The sequence below is a fragment of the Oncorhynchus masou genome, chromosome 9, assembly GCF_036934945.1.
Source record: "Oncorhynchus masou masou isolate Uvic2021 chromosome 9, UVic_Omas_1.1, whole genome shotgun sequence".
Classification (NCBI taxonomy): domain Eukaryota; kingdom Metazoa; phylum Chordata; class Actinopteri; order Salmoniformes; family Salmonidae; genus Oncorhynchus; species Oncorhynchus masou.
In genome coordinates this window covers 37,211,695-37,233,191 of record NC_088220.1, presented here as the reverse complement: position 1 = coordinate 37,233,191, position 21,497 = coordinate 37,211,695, and the positions used below count along the sequence as shown (strand labels likewise).

General features: G+C 41.5%; 1 pseudogene; it reads right to left on the bottom strand.

Moving 5' to 3' along the window:
- Positions 1-4,549: 4,549 nt before the first annotated feature.
- On the bottom strand, positions 4,550-21,077 carry LOC135544999 (myeloid protein 1-like; annotated as a pseudogene).
- Between the last annotated feature and the right edge of the window lie 420 nt (positions 21,078-21,497).

Sequence of the window (21,497 nt, the reverse complement as noted above, 5' to 3'; positions counted from 1 at the left end):
CTTGTGTGTCAACGACAAGACAATCTACAACGAATGACCAATGTAAATAAGGTCCATAAGACTCTCCATAAAGGGCTATAGCAACCTTATGTTGTGCTGTGACCCGACGTACCTATGGCCCAATAACGCATTGAAGGCTTCTTGGCTACATTTGCAGCACAGATAATGACTTACTAGGCGAAGATGGAGAGCTCTTTCTCTCATCATAGCATCTGCACTTAATATCTGTCAGCACTACGCCGCACATACTCAGCCTCAATTAATCAGCAGCCCACCTTTGGAGAGGTAGCCTTTCTACCGACCAACCTCCATGCCTGTTGGAGAACCCAAGCAGGGAAGTGGTCGTCCAAGGTGCCCTGAACAGTTGGGGTGCCATGGGTGTTAATTTAGACCTTGGGCCCAGAATCCCTTTGGTGAAGGATTCAATCCCCCTTCTCAACGGGGAGACAAGGGAAGTGCTTCCACCCCCTGAATGTATTTCTAATTCAATCTATTCAGGAACAGCAGGGCGTCAATATTCCAGCCAACGAGGAACCTTCCCTGAGTTTCATCAGAAATGGCATGGTAGAGAGAAAGTGATAGAAAGCCAATATATGGTTGAATGTATAAGAAACAGAGATACTCTGTTTCTTTTGATGACATGCCGGTGAATGCCACATGTATTTGTCGGAAGATGGATGCAGACGTTCTTTTTGCTTTATTGAATTATTCTTACAGGGTATAATTTTAATTTCCGTCTCTGAAAGGAGAAACAGTACAGTGCAGCCCATCAATTTATAATGGAACCATTTCTTCCTCTGAATATCGTAATACATTGCTGCCATCTAGTGCTTTAGGAAGAGCAAAGCAGAACAAAATGAACAAAAAGATTACTGGAAATACCATGGTGGAGCTAAGGGACATTGATATACAGCTGAAGTCGGAAGTTTACATACACCTCAGCCAAATACATTTAAACTCAGTTTTTCACAATTCCTGACATTTAATCCTAGTAAGAATTCCCTGCCTTAGGTCAGTTAGGATCACCTATTTAGTTTAAGAATGTGAATTGTCAGAATAATAATTTATTTCAGCTTTTATTTTTCATCAAATCAAAGTTTGTCACGTGCGCCGAATAAAACAGGTGTGTGTGTAGACCTCACAGTGAAATGCTTAGGCTGTAACCAATAGTGCAAAAAAGGTATTAGGTGATTGTTAGGCACGCCCCTATGAAGAGGGAACGCAACACCCTGCTACAACTCAACTCTCCGTGAAGTGAAAAAGGTATGGACTGTAGGTGCGAGTAAGGATGACAACAGACAGAATGTGGTACCGTTTACAAGGACTTTATTCCTTTACACGGTAATATGGGGAAAAGGGGCTGGACGGAACCAAAGCAAAGAAAGTAAATCTCAAAGCCCCCCCCTCTCCTATCTTACCTGCTTAACCAATACTTACCTAATTTAGCACCACCTGGTGCCCTAACCAAAATACAGGGGGTGGTCAGCCCAGGTCTTACCTATTGTGCCTAGACAGTGAATATGCTACGGGTATATGTATGCCCGCGGGCCTCTTGCCTAAGGACTCCCGAGGTGCCTTCCCCCCTGGGAACAAATGAAACAGGAGAACAAATAATTTCTCAAACAAACTAAGAAACAAAGGACATCAAATAAGCTCTATCTGAGCAACAAACTCACTGAACATACCAACTGCTACCAACAACTAACATAGTAAATTATCCACAGCCATCAGCCTCCTCTCTCAGCAATGATTCTCTATCACATTCAATCTCTCCGCAATGACCTCCCAGCCATTAACCTCCTGAACAGAACACTGGCTTTTATATAGCTTCAGAATGAATGTGTAACTGGAGACAGCTGTTGTCTTGACGAGGGGGCGGAGTCAGCTCTCCAATTAGCCATGGAGTCGACCAATCAGCTGCTTGAGGGATTTCAGGAAGCCATTTCCTCAAATAAACACATGCAAATACACAAACTACAACACAAACTGGGGAACGTAACAGTGATCAATAGGTAAGTAAAGAAATACAAACAGTAAAAAGACAGTAGCGAGGCTATATACAGTAGCGAGGCTACATACAGACACCAGTTAGTCAGGCTGATTGAGGTAGTATGTACATGTAGATATGGTTTACGTGACTATGCATATATGATAAACAGAGAGTAGCAGTAGCGTAAAAGAAGGGTTGGCGGGTGGCGGGACACAATGCAGATGGCCCGGTTAGCCAATGTGCAGGAGCACTGGTTGGTCGGGCCAATTGAGGTAGTATGTACATGCATGTATAGTTAGTGACTATGCATATTCAGTATGATAAACAGAGAGTAGCAGTAGCTTAAAAGAGGGGTTGGGGGGTGGCACACAATGCACATAGCCCGGGTAGCCATTTGATTACCTGTTCAGGAGTCTTATGGCTTGGGGGTAAAAACTGTTGAGAAGCCTTTTTGACCTAGACTTGGCACTCCAGTATCACTTGCCATGCGGTAGTAGAGAGAACAGTCTGTGATTGGGGGGCTGGGGTCTTTGACAATTTTTAGGGCCTTCCTCTGACACCGTCTGGTGTAGAGGTCCTGGATGGCAGGCAGCTTAGCCCTAGTGATGTACTGGGCCGTACGCACTGCCCTCTGTTGTGCCTTGCAGTCGGAGGCCAAACAATTGCCGAACCAGGCAGTGATGCAACCAGTCAGGATGCTCTCGTTGTTGCAGCTGTAGAACCTTTTGAGGATCTCGTGACCCATGCCAAATCTTTTTATTTTCCTGAGGGGAATAGACTTTGTCATGCCCTCTTCACGACTGTCTTGGTGTGTTTGGACCATTCTAGTTTGTTGGTGATGTGGACACCAAGGAACTTGATTCTCTCAACCTGCTCCACTACAGCCCCGTCGATGAGAATGGGGGCGTGCTCAGTCCTCCTTTTCCTGTAGTCCACAATCATCTCCTTGGTCTTGGTTATTTTGAGGGATAGGTTGTTATTCTGGCACTACCCAGGCCAGGTCTCTGACCACCTCACTATATGCTGTGTCATCATTGTCGATGATCAGGCCTAACACTGTTGTGTCGTCTGCAAACTTAATGATGATGTTGAAGTCGTGCCTGGCCATTCCCAGTGGGTCAGAAGTTTACATACACTCAATTCGTATTAGGTAGCATTTCCTTTAAATTGTTTAACTTGGGTCAAACGTTTTGGGTAGCCTTCCACAAGCTTCCCACAATAAATTGGGTGAATTTTGGCCCATTCCTCGTGACAGAGCTGGTGTAACTGAGTCAGGTTTGTAGGCCTCCTTGCTCGCACACGCTTTTTCTGTTCTGCCCACAAATTTTCTATAGGATTGAGGTCAGGGCTTTGTTATGGCCACTCTAATACCTTGACTTTGTTGTCTTTCAGCCATGTTGCCACAACGTTGGAAGTATGCTTGGAGTCATTGTCCATTTGGAAGACCCATTTGCGACTAAGCTTTAAATTCCTGACTGATGTCTTGAGATGTTGCTTCAATGCTGCCACCGCCGAGCTTCACGGTGGGATAGTGTTCTTCGGCTTGCAAGCCTCCACCCTTTTCCTCCAAACATAACGATGGTCATTATGGCCAAACAGTTATATTTTTGTTTCATCAGACCAGTGGACATTTCTCCAAAGAGTAAGATCTTTGTCCCCATGTGCAGTTGCAAACCGTAGTCTGGCTTTTTTATGGCGGGTTTGGAGCAGTGGCTTCTTCCTTGCTGAGCGGCCTTTCAGGATATGTTTATATAGTACTCGTTTTACTGTGGATATAGATGTTTTTGTACCTGTTTCCTCCAGCATCTTCACAAGGTCCTTTGCTGTTGTTCTGGGATTGATTTGCACTTTTCGCACCAAAGTACATTCATCTCTAGGAGACAGAATGCGTCTCCTTCCTGAGCGGTATGACGGCTGTGTGGTCCCATGGTGTTTATTCTTGCGTACTATTGTTTGTATCGATGACCGTGGTACCTTCAGGCGTTTGGAAATTGCTCCCAAGGATGAACCAGACTTGTGGAGGTCTACCATTATTTTTCTGAGGTCTTGGCTGATTTCTTTTGAATTTCCCATGATGTCAAGCAAAGAGGCACTGAGTTGGAAGGCAGACCTTGAAATACATCCACAGGTACACCTCTAATTGACTCAAATTATGTTAATTAGCCTATCAGAAGCTTCTAAAGCCAAGACATCATTTTATGGAATTTTCCAAGCTGTTTTAAAGGCACTGTCCACTTAGTGTATGTAAACTTCTGACCCACTGGAATTGTGATACAGTGAAATAATCTGTCTGTAAACAATTGTTGGAAAGATTACTTGTGTCATGCACAAAGTAGATGTCCTAACCGACTTGCCAAAACTATAGTTTGTTAACAACAGATGTGTGGAGTGGTTGAAAAACTAGTTTTAATGACTTCAACCTAAGTGTATGTAAACTTCTGACTTCAACTGTATGTACACTTTTTTATTGGGTAAAGTAGCATAATATACGTACATGAATATACATTTCATAGTTGCATCAGTATTTCATCCAGTTTTTACAATTTCTACCCCCATCATCTATCTGATATACTTGTTGGGGTTCGACCTGTTGCACATCTGAAGGTGGACATGAGAAGTGATCCCGCGATAGACAAGTTACATGGGCATCATTGTCCCCAGCCGCTGGCCTCACTATGCCAATCTACTCTACTGGCTTCACATACCACAGCTTAAAGCACAGACTTCTGGAAAAAAGGAGAACATGATATTAACCAATGTTACATTTAACTGATGTTACATTTAACGGCTCTGGACCCTGGGCACCCACTCTGTATACAGTTTCCTTTTGACCAATAGCTTCCATTAACCCTCAAGATGCTAACATAGAGTTAACTGCCAAACACCTGAGGTAATGAAGGATACAAATTATATTGAAAGCAGGTGCTTCCGCACAAGTGTGGATCCTGAGTTAATTAAGTAATTAACATGCCATCAGGCTCAGGGTCATGTATACAAATTCTGGGCAGGCCCTTATTTTGGCTACCATGACAATGGTTTGATGAGCATGAAAACGATGTAAACCATAATATATGTATGCCATGGCCGTCTCAGTCAACAGATCTCAACCCAACTGTACACTTATGGGTGATTCTGGAGCGGCGCCTGAGACAGCATTTTCCACCACCGTCAACAAAACACCAAATCATGGAATTTCTTGTGGAAGAATGGTATTGCAACCTCCAATAGAGTTCCAGACACTTGTTGAATCTATACCAAGGTGCATTGAAGCTGTTTTGGCTCATGGTGGCCCAGCACTGACACTTTGTGTTGGTGTTTGTTTCCTTCATTTTGGCAGGTACCTAGCTGTATTCTGGATCATTTTGACCCCAATATAGAACTATTGTTAAAGAAATTCACTTGTTGTAAAAATCTAAACATATCTGTTATTTAGACACTTAAATGTCTTTTGAAACACGAATAGCTTGTGTGCTTCTTGTGTGCTTCCTCAATGGGTGCTAATAATAATATTGTCCAAAGTGCACTATGGTAGATTAGATATAATATGCAATTCGTTTTCCAAGGAAATCCTTTTAGGCCGGAACCCCATTGTTAATGTCCCTCTTTCTAGGGGCGGAGTATGGCATAGATCTGCCGTTGAATTTCACATTGATTGGCATATAGACTGATTCCCCGGGCCATCTGATCATGCTACGTCAACCCCCATGTGTTTGCAACAGCCAGCTCTGGACAGACATGAGAAAATGGAAATTATTAGAGATTCACTTAATTTTAATGTAATTTTAGACTTTGCATGTTGTGCATTGCAGTTAGTAATTTGCTAGAGTTTTATTTTATAGCCACCGATACGCTTTATCTATAATTTCTCTTCATAATTTCTCTTCATTATGATAAGGATTGAAAATAATTTGCCAATAGATTGTCAAATTGATTCATGATGATGACTGCTAGCTTGCTAGCTAAGATTTTGAAGGTATGATGTTGACATAATCAGTCCAATCAAAGCAATGGTAGATACAATGTGATTTGATGTAATTTTATCTGTGGCCAATTACCTTGAGCCTTCTTGGATGGGTACTTCTAATGTAACTATATGGCAGCACCCAGGGGGCTTGATTTTTCGAACTCAACCCGGAGACATTGTGTCCCCATGAGTGACAGAACACTGAGCCAATCACGGCGCAGCTAGAGAACATTACCAACCCCCATGCTTCATATATTCTGCTGGCTGCTTCACCACCACAGAAAGCACTGAGCTTGGCTGAAACACCTACATTTTGGAGCAGCCTTACAAACATGTTTTTGTTTTTGTTTTCTTGAGTATGTGGCTTTGTTATATATATATTTTTTCACATTGTTTGCAAACTGATATGTGACATGTATTAATGCCAAAATAAAATGGAAAATAGGCAGCCCGAAAAAAAATTTTTTTTTTTTTTTGCTAAACAGGTGAGTCTCAAAACAAGTGGGGCCTGCCCTGTATGACAGGGCGCCACTGGTGATATAATTATTACCCAATAATTACTTCTCTCTCTCACCCACCCACAGGCATGTGTGTGCACAGATGCATAAACACACATATTACACAGGAGTTGCTTTACCGTCGGGCTCCATAGTGTCCTTGGCCAAATCTGCCCGATCCTCTTATCCTGTTGTATTGGTTGGAGGAGCACAGCTGGCCAACTCTTTGTGACACAGATTCTGCCAGGATGGCTTGAGGAGGAGATGATGATTATATAATTCATAGACATGAAATCAAAAAGAATACAAGTCTGTCATTAATGAGAGGAGTTATGAGAGGAAAAAGTTGCTTAACTTTCATAACAACCGTTCATTTATGTTTCTTGACAATATCCGTAAAATGGTGTATTTTTTTCAAAACCAGAAAGACCAGAATGGACATGATGACTGCTTTTTTTTATTATGATGGCTAAGGTGAAAATCTCACTATTAACAGAAATTTCAAGTCCAGCTTCACCCTTGTGCTTTATATATATATATATATATATATATATATATATATATATATATATATAGTGCCTTGTGAAAGTATTCGGCCCCCTTGAACTTTGCGACCTTTTGCCACATTTCAGGCTTCAAACATAAAGATATAAAACTGTATTTTTTTGTGAAGAATCAACAACAAGTGGGACACAATCATGAAGTGGAACGACATTTATTGGATATTTCAAACTTTTTTAACAAATCAAAAACGGAAAAATTGGGCATGCAAAATTATTCAGCCCCTTTACTTTCGGTGCAGCAAACTCTCTCCAGAAGTTCAGTGAGGATCTCTGAATGATCCAATGTTGACCTAAATGACTAATGATGATAAATACAATCCACCTGTGTGTAATCAAGTCTCCGTATAAATGCACCTGCACTGTGATAGCCTCAGAGGTCCGTTAAAAGCGCAGAGAGTATCATGAAGAACAAGGAACACACCAGGCAGGTCCGAGATACTGTTGTGAAGAAGTTTAAAGCCGGATTTGGATACAAAAAAAATCCCAAGCTTTAAACATCCCAAGGAGCACTGTGCAAGTGATAATATTGAAATGGAAGGAGTATCAGACCACTGCAAATCTACCAAGACCTGGTCATCCCTCTAAACTTTCAGCTCATACAAGGAGAAGACTGATCAGAGATGCAGCCAAGAGGCCCATGATCACTCTGGATGAACTGCAGAGATCTACAGCTGAGGTGGGAGACTCTGTCCATAGGACAACAATCAGTCGTATATTGCACAAATCTGGCCTTTATGGGAGAGTGGCCATAAGAAAGCCATTTCTGAAAGATATCCATAAAAAGTGTTGTTTAAAGTTTGCCACAAGCCACCTGGGAGACACACCAAACAAGTGGAAGAAGGTGCTCTGGTCAGATGAAACCAAAATGGAACTTTTTGGCAACAATGCAAAACGTTATGTTTGGCGTAAAAGCAACACAGCTCATCACCCTGAACACACCATCCCCACTGTCAAACATGGTGGTAGCAGCATCATGGTTTGTGCCTGCTTTTCTTCAGCAGGGACAGGGAAGATGGTTAAAATTGATGGGAAGATGGATGGAGCCAAATACAGGACCATTCTGGAAGAAAACCTGAAGTCTGCAAAAGACCTGAGACTGGGACGGAGATTTGTCTTCCAACAAGACAATGATCCAAAACATAAAGCAAAATCTACAATGGAATGGTCCAAAAATAAACATATCCAGGTGTTAGAATGGCCAAGTCAAAGTCCAGACCTGAATCCAATCGAGAATCGGTGGAAAGAACTGAAAACTGCTGTTCACAAATGCTCTCCATCCAACCTCACTGAGCTCGAGCTGTTTTGCAAGGAGGAATGGGAAAAAATTTCAGTCTCTCGATGTGCAAAACTGATAGAGACATACCCCAAGCGACTTACAGCTGTAATCGCAGCAAAAGGTGGCGCTACAAAGTATTAACTTAAGGGGGCTGAATAATTTTGCACGCCCAATTTTTCAGTTTTTGATTTGTTAAAAACGTTTGAAATATCCAATAAATGTCGTTCCACTTCATGATTGTGTCCCACTTGTTGTTGATTCTTCACAAAAAATACAGTTTTATATCTTTATGTTTGAAACCTGAAATGTGGCAAAAGGTCTTAAAGTTCAAGGTTTGCCGAATACTTTCGCAAGGCACTGTATGTACATATAGATAGCCTACTAATTATTGGCTCCCACAACCACACACAACCATACTTCCCCAGACAACCCACACCCACAGGATTCTTACATTATTACGTTTTATTTAGTCATTTAGCAGATGCTCTCATCCAAAGCGACTTACAGTTAGTGTGAAAAATAAGGGTAGGGTTGTAGAGAATCGAAGGACCATGAATGTAATAAGACATTTTAGGTGCTAGCTGAAGGCCGGTTGCAACCACTACAGAATGTCAGAAAAAGGATGAGGTGGCTGTCCAGGTTAAGGGGAGTTTAATAGAAGATGTCCACATTCACACACACACACACACACACACACACACACACACACACACACACACACACACATCTGACCACACACATTCTATGTGGCACTTTGTGACATCGGCTGATGTAGAAAAGGCTTTATAAATACATTTGAATGATTGAACGCTCATGGTTCAGATAACTCAGAATCGTGTGCAGTGAGAACTGACATTAACGATGTGGTTCTGAAAGGGAAGAGGAGAAAGAACTTAGGCTATAGCACTGCTAGCACAGGTTAGTATATAACAGCAAGGGCTATACACTACAGCAGGTATAAGGCCTAGTCACATGGCAATAGACTCAAAAGCCTAATGAACACATGAAACTCAGGGAAATGTGGTCAAATAGACATTACAGTAATGTTGAAATGTATACATGATACAAATACAATGAGCATGAGTGATATGAACAGAACGGAAAATAGCCTAGCACCATAAATGTGACTGACCGGCTCAAAACGGCCTTATGTAGCAAAATTTGACATTTTCATTGGATTAAAGTAGAGCTAAAAAAAATGGTATATCATACACTACAGTTGAGGAACAACGGGAAAGTAATTTTGCTTCGAAAGTTGATAAACTTCATAACTAACTTTTGAGAAAATGGCCTTTGAATATTTTGGTACTACTACTGGAGAGCCCTTCATTGTCTACACCCATTCAGCATTGTCCACAACCTCTTAACTTCTTATGGCTGCCATCCCGTTAACAGGATATTTGTCATCAACAACCGCTGAATTGCATAGCGCCACATTCAAATATATTACTAAAAATATTTATATTCATGAAATCACAAGTGCAATATAACAAAACACAATTTAGCCTTTTGTTAATCCACCTGTCGTATCAGATTTTGAAAATATGCTTTTCAGAATAGAAGCCACTTCCTGGTTTGATTTTCCTCATGGTTTCACCTGCAATGTCAGTACTGTTATACTCACAGACAATATTTTCACAGTTTTGGAAACTTTAGAGTGTTTTCTACCCAATACTAATAATACTATGCATATATTAGCAACTGAGACTGAGGAGCTGGCCGTTTAGTCTGGGCACCTTTTATCCAGGCAACTCAATACTGCCCCTGCAGCCATAAGAAAGCTAAGCTTAAGCTTTCGCCCCACCCATCTCTTTAAGGGTTGATCCGAATGTAAGTAACTACAGCAGTCACGCACCCAAACTTGCTAGCTTCTTCCAGACATCTAAGTGAGAGAGGACAGCTCACTGAACATTATTCACCCTAACAAAGCTGGTTAGGCTGTTATGTTATCCAGAGCGTTGGTGAATGCAACTGTTGTCAGATTGTCCGTTAGTAAATTCAATGTGTTTCACGTTCGGAGAGCACATCGGACGCTCGGGCCGATTTGTAGGGTTGATCCAATCATTCTGACCTCACAACGGCAGTCAAGCACCCGACCTAACTGGCTAACATTGGCTAGCTACTTCCAGACACAAAATGAGAGAACACCCTAATCTGACCATTTTACTCGCCCTATAAGAGCTGTTTAGGCTGTTTTCATGTTATCCAGAGCGTTGGTGACTGCAACTGTGCTGCTGGCAACAATTTAATTACGTTTACTGCCCAACACTTACTGACACCTGCCAGTATGTCTAGGATTACCTGGACATACTGACCAGCTCAAATTGACAGAAGCGTGCTATGTGGCAGACCAATCCCAACTCATCTCTCGGCATGTCTAGCCCACTCATTATCTCAGCCACTTTTTTGGTTACTACATGATTGCAAATATGTTATTTCAAAGTTTTGATGTCTTCACTATTATTTTACAATGTAGAAAATTGTAAAAATAGAATAAAGCCCTTGAATGAGTAGGTGTTCTTAAAATTTTTACCGGTACATTATGCGAAAAGGTGATCGTATTTTAAATTGTATTTTAATGTTTAAGAACTCTTGTAAGATTAATCCAAATGAGAACAAAAGGGGACAGATTTCCACCAGTCTAATGTCCATTGCTCGTGTTTCTTGGCCCAAGTATTTCTCTTCTTATTATTGGTGTCCTTCAGTCGTGTGTTTTTTTTGCAGCAATTTGACCATAGAGGCCTGATTCAAACAGTCTCCTCTGAACAGTTCATGTTGAGATGTGTCTGTTACTTGAACTTTGTGAAGCTTTTATTTGGGCGGCAATTTCTGAGGCTGGTAACTCTAATTAACGTATCCTCTGCAGCAGAGGTAACCTTGGGTCTTCCTTTCCTGTGGCGGTCCTCATGAGAGCCAGTTTCATCATAGCGCTGGATGGTTTTTGCGACTGCACTTGAAGAAACTTTCAAAGTTCTTGAAGTGACTGACCTTCATATCTAAAAGTTATTATGGACTGCCATTTATCTTTGCTTATTTGAGCTGTTCTTGCCATGATTTGGACTTGGTCTTTTACCAAATAGGGCTATCGTCTGTATACCACCCCTACCTTGTCACAACACAACTGATTGGCTCAAACACATTAAGGAGGATAGAAATTCGACAAATGTACTTTTAAGAAGGTACACGTGTTAATTGAAATGCATTCCAGGTGACTACTTCATGAAGCTGGTTGAGAGAATGCCAAGAGTGTGCAAAGCTGTCATCAATGCAAAATGTGTTATTTCATAGTTTTGATGTCTTCACTATTATTCCACGATGCAGAAAATAAATAAAGAAGAACCCTTAAATGAGTAGGTGTTCTAAAACGTTTGACCGGTAGTGTATATAACACACTGTTAAAAACAGACATAATACACTGACATATTGACCAGATAAATACTCTAACAGTCTGAAATTATAGATTGATTCCTTCATATACCATAGTCCTTGCACAACCTTCCCAAAATATTTTATTTAAAAAGTATTGTTGGAATTTATAAACTGAAAGGTTTCTGCTTTGATCATTTAAATTATTCAAATGTTTTTACTGCTCTGAATCTAAATTTTATTTAGCCTATTTCTCTTTTCCATCTGGATAACAAATAGATGGTGGACAATCTATTCCTTAGTATTGACTGAATATCTGTCTCTAACCAACTGAATACTGTTGTGAAAAGAGTTTGGCCGTTTTAAATAGTGTACATTGTGAAATATAATAAGCATGTTTTTTTTCAATTATCTTGTTGATTGATGACCAACCAAGAGCATTGTGCATGACTACAACAGAAAAATCTTGTCTCCACCTTAAAACAATCGTTGCTGCTTTGTTCTATGAAATCTGTAGCCTCACTTGCTGACGCATTTCCCCAGACCACAGAACTGACTCCCAATTAATACTTGGGTTGTTTGCTTAAGAATCTTTCCAAGCAAATATTTAGCTATCCTTCTGATCATACATGCAGTTTTCATTATTAATTTACATAGAGTAGTTATTAGTTATGATAAGCAGGTGTCTAGCTGCACCCCAAGTGGTTTTGGTTTCTGCCACTTCCAGAATGTGTACTCCCCCATACTTAATTGCATCCCATACTGTGGTGGCCTTTTCCTGGTTGAACAGACCAACATAACCTTGGTTTTCATGTTGTTCAAAACAAGTTTTCTGGCAAACCCACTCCCTGAAATGTCCCATATCTACTTGTAGAGCCTGCTGTACCTGTTGAACCAATTGTCTTGCTGTATAAATTGTAGTATTATCTGCAAATATAGTAGCTTGAGTTTCAGATAAGGCATAAGGAAGGTTGTTGGTATATATTAAGCAAAGAAGTGGCCCAAGGTAGCTGCCCTGTATTCCACAGTTTAGAGCATGAGGGGAAGAAAACAACTCATTGATATAGGTGGACTGTTTCCTGTCAGTTAGATAACCATAATGCAATAATTTTCATGATCATCTAAATCAAATGCTGCACTAAAATCTAAAAAATAGTACACCCACAAACCTGCTATTATCCATAGCATTGAGCCACTGGTCAGTCATGTCAACCATTGCAGTGGTAGTGGAATGGCTTTTTGTGATAAGCATGGTGATTGGCTGTGATCAGATCATTCTTTTCCATATACTCCCATATGTGTCTACTCACAATACCCTCCAATGTCTTACTGAGTGAAGGGAGTAGACAAATTTTTCGACTATTGGCAGGAGTAATGGGTTCATTGCTGTCTTTCGGGATTGGACACGGTTTAGCATGCTTTCATACATTTGGAAATTTCCCCTTTTCCAGTGACCAATTAAATATGTATTTCAGTGGAGCTGCATTCTGGGGAGCAGCATAATGAAGCAAAAATTATCCATAAGATCATAATCTGTACATTTACCATTGGGTAATGACTTCAATAGGTTTAACACCTCTCCTGACACCAATTGTAGACTAAAAGAGCTGTTTTTTTTGCTCATAATATGATCATCAATCCATTGAACAATAGCTTGTTTGGAAGAATGGCTGTTTACATTATTGCTCAGTATATTGGTTCTTTGCAAAATGATACACAGTATGGTATTGTTCTACCGTCAACTTCAACACTAGATGGGCATGATGAAATACATGTACCAAGTAAGCCCTTAACTGTATTCCATACCTTTTTTTAAATTATTTTTACAATCAATAAAAGCATTTTTGTAAAATAGTTATTTATTTTAACTGCATAATTACATAGTATTCTACAATTATGTTAATTAATTTCTAATTTATATTTGGCTGCAACGATTTTTGCCATATTTCTTTGAGAAAATGCCTCACCCAGTTCATCATCAATCCATGGAGATTGACGAGTCCCAACTGTAGTCTTTCTTACTGGGGCATGATGGTCCATTACCCAAGTGAGTAAAATAATATAACATTCTGGAGTGTGACTTAAATGATCCTAGATCGATCAGCTCACAGGGTACAGCAGCCAAATCATTTTGATATTTTTTTGTGATTAAATGTTTAAAAATGTATCTTGTCCACAATCCTTGGGAGTTTCTTTTGAACCTTAGTGTTCATGGTTATGTTCATGGTTATGGTCACAATATTATAGTCACCGACAACGATGAGACAGCCTATAGGTTGGTCAGAGACCTGGCAGTGTGGAGCCAGGACAACAACCACTCCCTCAATGTGATATAAACGAGGAGAGGGAGAAAGAGAGGCCGGAGAGCAGGCTGCCTGCTGAGAAGTCAAATCCCTACTTCCCTCAATTCTGCCATCAAATGTGCAATCTTTGGACAATAAAATCAACGAATTACGCTTAGGATTAAACTACCAAGGGGACATTAAAAACTGTGACATCTTATGCTTCATGGAGTTGTGACTGAACGAGGACAACATCAACATACAGCTGGCTGGTTATACGACGTACCGGCAGGATAGAACAACGGCGTCTGGTAAGACAAGGGCTGGCTGTCTATGTATTTTTGTAAACAACAGCTGGATTTCTCTAGCTATTTCTCGCCTGAGGTAGAGTTTCTCGTGATAAGCTGTAGACCACACTATCTACCGAGAGAGTTTTCATCTGTATTCTTTGAAGCTGTTTAAATACCACCAGTCAGAGACCGGCACTAAGACAGCATTGAATGAGCTGTATTCCGCCATAAGCAAACAAGAAAACGCTAACCCAGAGGCGGCCTAGTAGCCAGGTACTTTAATGCAGGGAAACTTAAATCAGTTTTGCCAAATTTCTATCAGCATGTAAAATATGCAACCAGAGGGGAAAGAACTCTGGACCACCTATACTCCACACACAGAGACACAGACAAAGTTCTCCCTCACCCTCTATTTGCAAATCTGACCATAATGCTCTTCTCCTAATTCCTGCTTACAATCGAAAATTAAAGCAGGAAGCACCAGTGACTATATCAATAGAAAAGTTGGCAGATGAAGCAGATGCTAAGGTACAGGAGTGTTTTGCTAGCACAGACTGGAATATGTTCTGCGATTCCTCCAATGACATTGAGGAGTACATCACATCTGTCAATGGCTTCATCAATAAGTACATTGATGATGTCGTCCCCACAGTGACCATACGTACATACCCCAAACAGAAGCCAAGGATTACAGGCAGCATCCACACTGAGCTAAAGGCCAGAGCTACCGCTTTCAAGGAGTGGGACTATAACGCGGAAGCTTATAAGAAATCTTGCTATGCCCTCCGACGAACCTTCAAACAGGCAAAGCGTTGAAGCATACTACACTGGCTCTGACGCTAGTTGGACGTGGCAGGGCTTGCAAACCATTACAGACTACAAAGGGACGCACAGCCAAGAACTGCCCTGTGACACGAGCCTACCAGATGAGCTAAACTACTTCTATGCTTGCTTCAACACAAATAACACTGACACATACATGTGAGCACCAGCTGTACCAGAAGACTGTGTGATCATGCTCTCCACAGCCGATGTGAGTAAGACCTTTAGACAGGTCAACATTCATAAGGCTGCAGGGCCAGACGGATTACCAGGACGTGCACATGCGTTGACCAGTGTGTCTTCACTGATATTTTCAACCTCTCCCTGTCCGAGTCTGTAATATCAACATGTTTCAAACAGACCACCATAGTGCCTGTGCCCAAGAACACTAAGGTAACCTGCCTAAATGACTACCGACCCATAGCACTCATGTCTGTAGCCTTGAATTGCTTTGAAAGGTTGGTCATGGCTCACAGCAACACCATTTTCCCAGAAACCCTAGACCCACTCCAATTTGCATACCGCCCAAACAGATCCACAGCTGATGCAGTCTCTATTGCACTCCACACTGCCCTTTCCCACCTGGACAAAAGGAACACCGATGTGAGAAAGCTATTCATTGACTACAGCTCAGTGTTCAACACCATAGTGCCCTCAAACCTCACCAATAAGCTAAGGACCCTGGGACTAAACACCTCCCTCTGCAACTGCATCCTGGACTTTCTAACAGGCTGCCCCCAGGTGGTAAGGGTAGTTAAAAACACATCTGCCACGCTGATCCTCAACACAGGGGCCCCTCAGGGGTGCGTGCTCAGTCCCCTCCTGTACTTCATGTTCACTCATGACTGCACGGCCAGGCATGACTCCAACACATCATTAAATTTGTCAATGACACAACAGTGGTAGCCCTTATCACCGACAACAACGAGACAGCCTATAGGGAGGAGGAACAGAGACCTGGCCGTGTGGTGCCAGGAAAACAATCTCTCCCTCAATGTGATCAAGACAAAGGAGATGGTTGTGGACTACAGGTAAAAGAGAACCGAGCCCGCCCCCATTCTCATCAACAGGGCTGCAGTGGAACAGGTCGAGAGCTTCAAGTTCCTTGGTGTCTACATCACCAACAAACTAACATGGTCCATGCACTTCATGACAGTCGTGAAGTGGGCACGACAAAACCTAATCCCCCTCAGGAGACTGAAAAGATTTGGCATGGGTCCTCAGATCCTCAAAAGGTTCTACAGCTTCACCATCAAGAGCCTGACTGGTTGCATCACTGCCTGGGATAGCAATTGCTCGGCCTCCGACCGCAAGGCACTACTGAGGGTAGTGCGAACGGCCCAGTACATCACTGGGGCCAGGCTTCCTGCCATCCAGGACCTCTATACCAGGCGGTGTCAGAGGAAGGTCCTAATCATTGTCAAAGACTCCAGCTACCCTAGTCATAGATTGTTCTCTCTGCTACCACACGGCAAGTGGTACCGGAGCGCCAAGTCTAGATCCAAGAGGCTTCTAAACAGCTTCTACCACAAAACCTTAAGACTCCTGAACATCAGACAATTTGCATTGCCCCCCCCTCTCCATCCATACCACTGCCACTCTCTGTTGTCATCTATGCATAGTCACATTAATTAACTCTACCTACATTTGCATACTTCCTCAACTAACGGGTGCCCCCGCAAATTGACTCTGTATCGGCACCCCCCATATATATTGTTCTTTTTTACTGCTGCTCTTTAATTAATTGTTACTTTTATCTCTTATTCCTATCCGTATTTGTTAAACTGTACTGTTGGTTGGGGGCTCGTAAGTAAGCATTTCACTGCATTGACACCCCCCTTTTTTTAGGAAGCTGCTACTCACTATTTATCGTCTATGCATAGTCACTTTACCCCTACCTACATGTACATGCTACCTCAATTACCTTGACTAACCTATACCCTAGCACATTTACTCGGTACCGGTAACCCCTGTATATACAGTTGAAGTCGGAAGTTTACATACACTTACAGTGGGGAGAACAAGTATTTGATACACTGCCGATTTTTGCAGGTTTTCCTATTTACAAAGCACGTAGAGGTCTGTATTTTTATCATAGGTACACTTCAACTGTGAGAGAGGGAATCTAAAACAAAAATCCAGAAAATCACAGTATGATTTTTAAGTAATTAATTAGCTTTTTATTGCATGACATAAGCATTTGATACATCAGAAAAGCAGAACTTAATATTTGGTACAGAAACCTTTGTTTGCAATTACAGAGATCATACGTTTCCTGTAGTTCTTGACCAGGTTTGCACACACTGCAGCAGGGATTTTGGCCCACTCCTGCATACAGACCTTCTCCAGATCCTTCAGGTTTCGGGGCTGTCGCTGGGCAATACGGACTTTCAGCTCCCTCCAAAGATTTTCTTGAGATGCTTCTTACGGAGCCACTCCTTAGTTGCACAGGCTGTGTGTTCCAGGTCGTTGTCATGCTGGAGACCCAGCCACGACCCATCTTCAATGCTCTGAAGGTGGTTGTTGGCCAAGATCTCGATATATATGGCCCCATCCATCCTCCCCTCAATACGGTGCAGTCGTCCTGTCCCCTTTACAGAAAAGCATCCCCAATTAATGATGTTTCCACCTCCATGCTTCACGGTTGGGATGGTATTCTTGGGGTTGTACTCATCCTTTTTCTTCCTCCAAACACGGCGAGTGGAGTTTAGGCCAAAAAGTTATATTTTTGTCTCATTAGACCACACAACCTTCTCCCTTTCCTCCTCTGGATCATCCAGATGGTCATTGGCAAACTTCAGATGGGCCTGGACATGCGCTGGCTTGATCAGGGGGACCTTGCGTGCTGTTGAAGGAATTCTAAATTCCTCTGTTTTAATTCCCAATCAAAATGAAACACACTGTCAATGCATTAAGGGTTTGTATGACCCTCATTTTATAAGAATGGACAGAGCCCCGGTCTTAAAAGTCAGGTAACAGCGTTTAATTCAAGAGAGTACTGCCTTCATACACATTTTACCACAGGTTATAAACTGAAAATGACGTCAGCGTTTTCTAAATGTTCTCTCTCTTCTTGACACTGGTAGAGAGGCCCTATCGTTCTCAAGCCTTCCCTCCTCGCCTAAAGGCAAGGTCAGTCAGTGTAGATAAGCATTCTAGACAGTCTGGAGATAGTCCGTCCCTGCCATCTGGAGATAGTTCATTCATTTGTACCAAGGCATTGTTCTAAACTCCTGACTACATTATATACAATTGGGAATGGCAGCAAGAGAGAAAATTCATACATGTACAGTACATAATAGCATTTGGACTAGTCAGTCCTGATTGAAATGTATACATAATTGGTCATCATTGATAAAAATTCCCTTAACACGTGCGCTGCAGGATTTTAATCAATTCTTTGAGACTGTGGTCCCAGCTCTCTCCCAGCTCGCTGCAGGATTTTAATCAATTCTTTGAGACTGTGGTCCCAGCTCTCTTCAGGTCATTGACCAGGTCCTGTTTTGTAGTTCTTGGGCTGATCCCTCACCTTCCTCATGATCATTGATGCCCCACGAGGTGAGATCTTGTATGGAGCCCCAGACCGAGGGTGATTGACCGTCATCTTGAACTTCTTCCATTTTCTAATAATTGTGCCAACTGTTGTTGCCTTCTCACCAAGCTGCTTGCCTATTGTCCTGTAGCCCATCCCAGCCTTGTGCAGGTCTACAATTGTATCCCTGATGTCCTTACACAGCTCTCTCATCTTGGCCATTGTGGAGAGGTTGGAGTCTGTTTGATTGAGTGTGTGGACAGGTGTATTTTATACAGGTAACAGGTTCAAACAGGTGCAGTTAATACAGGTAATGAGTGGAGAACAGGAGCGCTTCTTAAAGAAAAACTAACAGGTCTGTGAGAGCCGGAATTCTTTCTGGTTGGTAGGTGATCAAATACTTATGTCATGCAATAAAATGCTAATTGATTACTTAAAAATCATGCAATGTGATTTTCTGGATTTTGTTTTAGATTCCGTCTCTCACAGTTGAAGTGTACCTATGATTAAAAAAATTACAGACCTCTACATGCTTTGTAAGTGGGAAAATCTGTAAAATCGGCAGTGTATCAAATACTTGTTCTCCCCACTGGTGGAGTGCTGGAGTGGTTGAAAAACATGTTTTTCAACCACTCCACCAATTTCTTGTTAACAAACTATAGTTTTGGCAAGTTGGTTAGGACATCTGCTTTGTTCATGACACAAGTAATTTTTCCAACAATAGTTTACAGACAGATTATTTAACTTATAGTTCACTGTATCACAATTGCAGTGAGTCAGAAGTTTACATACACTAAGTTGACTGTGTCTTTAAACATCTTGGAAAATTCCAGAAAATTATGTTGTGGCTTTAGAAGCTTCTGATAGGCTAATTGACCTAATTTGAGTCAATTGGAGGTGTACCTGTGGAAGTATTTCAAGGCCTACCTTCCAATTCAATGCCTATTTGGTTGAAATCATGGGAAAATCAAAAATCAAAAAGCCTGGTTCATCCTTGGGAGCAATTTCCAAATGCCTATAGGTACCACATTCAACTGTACAAATAATAGTACGCAAGTATAAACAACGTGGGACCATGCAACTGTCATATTGCTCAGGAAGGAGATGAATGTGCTTTGATACGAAAATTGCATAACAATCCCAGAACAACAGCAAAGGACCTTGTGAAGATGCTGGAGGAAACAGGTACAAAAGTGTCAATATCCACAGTAAAGCGAGTCCTATATCGACAGAACCTGAAAGGCCGCTCAGCAAGGTAGAAGCCACTACTCCAAAACCGCCATAAAAAAGCCAGACTATGGTTTGCAACTGCACATAGGACAAAGATTGTACTTTTTGGAGCAATGTCCTCTGGTCTGATGAAACAATAATAGAACTGTTTGGCCATGATGACCATCGTTATGTTTAGAGGAAAAAGGGGGAGGCTTGCAAGCCGAAGAACCCATGTTGTGGGGGTGCTTTGCTGCAGGAGGAACTGGTGCACTTCACAAAATAAAATTACGTTGATATATTGAAGCAACATCTCCAGACATGTTAAAGCTTGGTCGCAAATGAGTCTTCCAAATAAACAATGACCCCAAGCATACTTCCAAAGTTGTGGCAAAATGGCTTAAGGACATCAAAATCAAGGTATTGGAGTGGCCATTACAAAGCCCTGACCTCAATCCCATAGAAAAGTTGTGTGTAGACCTGAAAAAGTGTGTGCGAGCAAGGAGGCCTACAAACTCAATTACAACAGCTTTGTCAGGAGGAATGGGCCAAAATTCACCCAACTTAATGTGGGAGGCTACCCAAAACGTGTGACCCAAGCAATGCTACCAAATACTAATTGAGTGTATGTAAACTTCTGACCCACTGGGAATGTGATGAAAGAAATAAAAGCTGAAATAAATAATTATCTCTACTATTATTCTGACATTTTACATTCTTAAAATAAAGTGGTGATCCTAACTGACCTAAGACGTGGAATTTGTACTGTAATTAAATGTCAGGAATTGTGAAAAACTGAGTTTAAATGCATTTGGCTAAGGTGTATGTAAACTTCCGACTTCAACTGTAGACTCGTTATTGTTATTTTATTGTTGCTCTTTTATTTTTTTATTTTAGTTTGTTTCATAACTATTTTTCTTATTGTCACGTTCTGACCTTTTTATTTCCTTTGTTTTGTCTTTATTTAGTATGGTCATGGCGTGAGTTGGGGTGGGCAGTCTATGTTTGTTTTTCTATGATTTGGTTATTTCTATGTTTCGGCCTAGTATGGTTCTCAACCAAGACGCAGGTGTCATTAGTTGTCTCTGATTGAGAATCATACTTAAGTAGCCTGGGTTTCACTGTGTGTTTGTGGGTGATTGTTCCTGTCTCTGTGTCTGCACCAGCAACAGCAACAGCAACAGATAGGACTGTTTGGGGTTTTTCACATTTCTTGTTTTTGTAGTCAGTTGTTCATGTGTACCTTTACGTATTAAAAAGGACCATGGACACTTACCATGCCGCATATTGGTCCTCTGATCCTCTTCGGAAGAAGAGGAGGAAATCCCTTACACTCTTATTTCTCTTAAAACTGCATTGTTTTAAAGGCTTATAAGGAAGAATTTAACCTGTTGTATTCGGCACATGTGACTAATACAACTTGATTCGATTTGAAACCAATGTTTCCCACAGTTGTGACAAGTTGGCTTGATGTCCTTTGGGTGGGAAACTGTTGAGAGTGAAAACCCCAGCACCATTGCAGTTCTTGACACACTCAAACCAGTGTGCCTGGCACCAACTACCATACCCTGTTCAAAGGCACTTAAATCTTTTGTCTGGCCCATTTACCCTCTGAATGGCACACATACACAGTCCATGTCTTAATTGTCTCAACAAAAAAATCATTCTTTAACTTGTCTCCTCCCCTTCAGCTCCACTGATTGAAG